A 5,129-nucleotide genomic window follows, 5' to 3' on the forward strand; every position below is an offset into this window, starting at 1 on the left:
CAAAATCGTAAGCCGTGCGACTTTCACGGCCTTGGAAGCCTAGGCCAAGGCCACAACACGTTGTCGTGCGATTTTCACGGCCTTGGCAGCCTAGGCCGAGTCCACACCACGTTGTCGTGCGACTTTCACGGCCTTGGAAGCCTAGGACAAGGCCATAACACGTAGACGCGACATTCACGGCCTTGGCATCTTAGGCCACTGCCATGGCACGTCGTCGTGCGTCATTCTAGACCATTGTAGCTGAGTCCAAGGCCATGGCAAGACTCTATGCACTGTTTTCGGCCAAAAAAGCCTATGCCACAACAAGCCACGATTGTGCTCTAAACATATGGCATGTTATCAATGGCTATGATTTAGCCTAATTAAGATGAGATCTATGATTCATTAAAAACACCTGAGAAAGATCAAAATACATCACGTGGGGGTGGGGGAGTGTTCTTCATAGAGCATTGTTCTGGTGGTCTACGACAACATGCGGTGTGGCAACACCCTATGTGAAAAGTTTAAGTAATGTGGTAGTTATAGTAGTAGGAGATGTAGTGGGCGTAACATAAATGGGTTTTCTGGAAACTTCCCTATATTATCTCACACAAACCCATCATCTTCATCTCTCCATAACTCACGACTTCCACTACTCACGAAATTGACATTGCGTATTCTAAACTAATATAAATAGGCCGCTTAGCCTATTCAGAAAAAATGAACAAGCTTTCATACTTAAAAGCTCTGTATTCTTCATAGTTTTCAATACCCAATACACACAATTCAATAGCATTGCCAACTTCTTAAACTTTTCTGCTTTCCTCCCCTAACATCAACCTATCTTCCTCTCCATCGTGACCGAAGCAGGACGGAACGGCTGCCATCATGGTTTAGGCTTGTCCTGTTCGATTTTGATTTTCGAACCTAAACAGAAAGTACCACAGCGGTGCATTTGTTTTACCTGAAAGTAATTTTCAGGTACTAACAATTGGCGACCACAGACGGAGATCAACCTCTCGGTCACGAAATCAGATTCTCCATCCATGTGAAAATCAGTTCTTCAACCTTTTGAAAACATGGTAGAGCTTAGATCCTGTGCAAGGGTTGATCCCAGTTCCAGCAACCTCAATGGTCCAGATCCTGAAAATGTCTCTCGCAATATCGTACCGGAAAACAACACTACTCCTCCTACCGGTGGCGCGGAAGGTGCTTCCAACAATGAAGGAAGAAATGAAGAAACGCTTCTGAGCATAGCCGATTTGATGCAGAGACAAAAAAACCTGGCGAAGACGCAGGAACAGATGGCGATAACTCAGACAGAAGTACTTACCTGCCTCAAAACTTTAACAGCGCAGTTAACTCCGGAGTAGCGTCAAGTTCAGACAGAATAGGCCCAGAATGTCCCTGGATCCTCCATAAGTATCGAAGATTTAAGGGAACAACCACGAGAAGATGGTGTTCGCACTATTGTACCAGAAAACAATCAGCAACCAAATTTCATCACTCGACAAGATTTGGAGAAACTCCTGCAAAACCGTGGAAGAGAGGAGTCGTCATTATTCCACCACCACCAACCACCTTATACTGAGGATGTTCAGAAAGCACCAATACCAAGAGGATATGTATCACCTACCTTTTCTCTTTATGATGGGACAGGTAACGTCCGTGAACACATCTTCATATTTCCAGAAGCTTAGGAGTGCATGAATACCACCAGGTATTGCGACTCAAAGAATTTTCTAAGTCACTCACTGGAAGGGCGTATACTTCGTACAATAATCTCGCCCCAAACAGTATATCAAGCTGGTCTGAGTTGGTGAGTGCTTTCTATGGAAAGTATTTCTTTGTTTCCGAGAAAATTACGTTCTCAGATCTGGGAAGGATGTTTCAGCGCAACAACGAGAATCCCGAAGATTATTTCAAGAGATACAAAATCCAAGCCCTCGACTGCCATGACCCAAAACATAACAAAGCAGCAACTAGTGGAATCATGTATCAACGGTATGATCCCTGTGTATCACGCCTTACTTGAAAACTTACATTTTCAAACTTTCTCGGAATTGCACGAAGCGTCCAAGCGATCATCCACAAGCGCCCCGTCACTACTGGAAAGAACAAGATCAGCTAAGGATGAAGGCTGCGACACCTGAGGAAATATGCGTTTAATCAACAAACAATACTCAGTTCAACCCTCTATCGGTGTTGTCACCAACCAGGAGCCGAAGAGAAAAGTCGCACCTCAGCAAGCTCCTCGAGCAAAACATGCCATGTTTTCCCCAGCACCTGCACAGGGTCCTCAAAAGGCGGCATGGCAACAACCACCGGCAAAATCGAATACGGCGTTTCCTGACTTCCCTGCTCAATTGAAGAGGTTCTCGAATTACTAGAAGTCTAGATATAAGATGAAGCTATCAAAATTATTGTCGCTTCCACAGGTTCGTCAATCACCCTAATCGTGAATGTAATGGGCTGAAGCATATCTTTAGGAAAAAGATAGAATCAGGAGAATTGCACTTGGGGACTGAAGGCATTCACAGAGATCCCCTACCTGTCAGAAATTTCACTCTTTCCGAGGAATCCGTTGACAAGACGGTTCAGAGTCTAATGGAACTTATGTGCTAACTTCTTTATCTTTCAAAGGGTCAACGCATGGATATCTTCACATCCCTCAATCGAGTCATCTATGGTAAGCGCCTGCTTTTTGCCAAAAAAGTCACTATTCCATACAAGCCTGCTCCCAAGATCGAGATTCAGACAGATCGAATTCAAAGAAACACTTATTGATGCCCGATCGGATATCAACATCATAACTACCAAAGCTTTGCAGGCTGCTGAAATTTTCAGACACGAAGCTGTGCACGCACCTGCCATGATTCAAGATCCATAAATGCCTATGGTCGCGTCACCCTCAAAGTAAACATAGGGAATGTTGAGACAGATGCTACATTTTAGAATCAAGGAAAATATGGGTTATGATATAGTCCTCGGCCGTCCATGGACCCATATCAGTAAAACCAAGTTCGACACGCCCCTGCCATAGAAGCCGCCCCTGAAAGATTCGTTTGGAAATGATGGACGATCAAAATACCATGTTGACTACTCACCTTCGCAAAATGTTGAACCTGATTCGATAACAATGTTTGAGGAAAAGATGAAGCTGTGCACCCTTGGAACTCCGCTACAAGTAAGTCCTACTCCACATATCTCATCGGAAACATCCATCTCGCAACTTGTCAAGACTTGGGGACTTGACCGGCTATCAATCCCATGTTGACTTGAAGATGCGAATGGGAGGATGATCCTTTTTGAAAAACTGGGGGTCTAACAACCTCACCCAATATTTCATTTAGGAAATCTGTATGGATAAAATCCAATACAATCGCAAGAGATTCAACTAGACATTCAGACTCAATCAATGTAAATATATCTAAGAGTTGTATCTTTGTTTCACAATGTAATCAACAAATCAAACAAATAAAAAATCGCGAGCCTGATTATTATGTGAAACAACTTGAACGGTACCAAAGACCAATGTTCAAGTGTCAATCAATTTATATCAACAACCAAAGGTTGAATTATCTAATTGATTGAACTACGCACAACCTGTGATATTTCGATTATATAGAAAATATAATACGAAAAATAAATAACACAGACACAAGAAATTTTGTTAACGAGGAAACCACAAATGCAGAAAAAACCCCAGGACCTAGTCCAGATTTGAACACCACATTGTATTAAGCTTCTACAGACACTAGCCTACTCTAAGTTAAATTCGGACTGGAATGTAGTTGATCCCTAACTAATCTCACACTGATCAAGGTACAATCGCGTTCTTTACGCCTCAGAATCCCAGCATGACTCTACGCACTTGATTCCCTTAGATGATCTCATCCACAACTAAGAGTTGTTACGACCCAAAGTCGAAGACTTGATAAACCAATCTGTCCCACACAAAAAAGTCTATTGAATAGATAAATCTGTCTCCCACAGAAATACCTATGAGTTTTGTTTCGTATTTTGATAAACCAAGGTGAACAAGAAACAATTGATACACCAGACTTATATTTCCGAAGAACAACCTAGTAATATCAATCACCTCACAATAATCTTAATCGTATGGTAGCGAAACAAGATATTGTAGAATCACAAACGATGAGACGAAGATGTTTGTGACTACTTTTTATCTTGTCTATCGGAGATTAAATCTCGATCAAATCTTAAAGAAGATAGTACTCAATCACGATAGAAAACAACAAGATCAGAACACCCAATTACATAGAAAATAGTTGGGTCTGGCTTCACAATCCCAATGAAGTCTTTAAGTCATTAAACTATAACGGTTTCAGAAAAACCCAGGTTAAATGAGAATCGACTCTAGTCACAACTAATACCACACAGGAGGTGTGGGGATTAGGTTTCCCAGTTGCTAGAATTCTCCCTTATATAGTCTTCAAATCAGGGTTTGCAATCAATGTTACCTTGGTAACAAAGCATTAAATATTCACCGTTAGATGAAAACTTGATTAGACTCAAGCTAATATCTTTCAACCGTTAGATCGAACTTAGCTTATTACACACAAATGAAAAGTTATTTCATTTAAATATGGGTAACCATACCTAAACGTGTACACCTTGTTGGCTCAACAATAGTTAACCGAAGTTAGCCATATGAACAATTTCATATCAACCTTGTTCATCTTAACACAACTAGTTAAAATGACTCAAATGAAACTAGTTCTAAAGTTGTTCAGTTGTTTATGTTCTCATAGAAGTATACAAGAAACAATTGATGCAAAATCTGTTTTGATTCACTCGAATCAATTCATGAACATTATATCCACGGTTTAGAAAAGATTGCATTCCTTATTATATAAATGTATTAGTTCATGAACAAACCGATTTTAGAACATAACCTACTCAAGTATGCAAACGGGTACGCATACCTAAGTACCCGGACTTAGTTTGGGTTCGCAAATATGCAAACGGGTATGCATACCTTCCAAACTCAGTTGAATTTTCCGACATCAACTTACACCAGTACGCATACGGGTATGCATACTAAGTTCTCGGTCTTTCATTAAACCAACCAGTACGCATACGGGTACGCATACTATGGTTCCCGGACTTGGAATAACTTGCAATAG

Source organism: Papaver somniferum, chromosome 8 (assembly GCF_003573695.1).
Source record: "Papaver somniferum cultivar HN1 chromosome 8, ASM357369v1, whole genome shotgun sequence".
Taxonomy (NCBI): domain Eukaryota; kingdom Viridiplantae; phylum Streptophyta; class Magnoliopsida; order Ranunculales; family Papaveraceae; genus Papaver; species Papaver somniferum.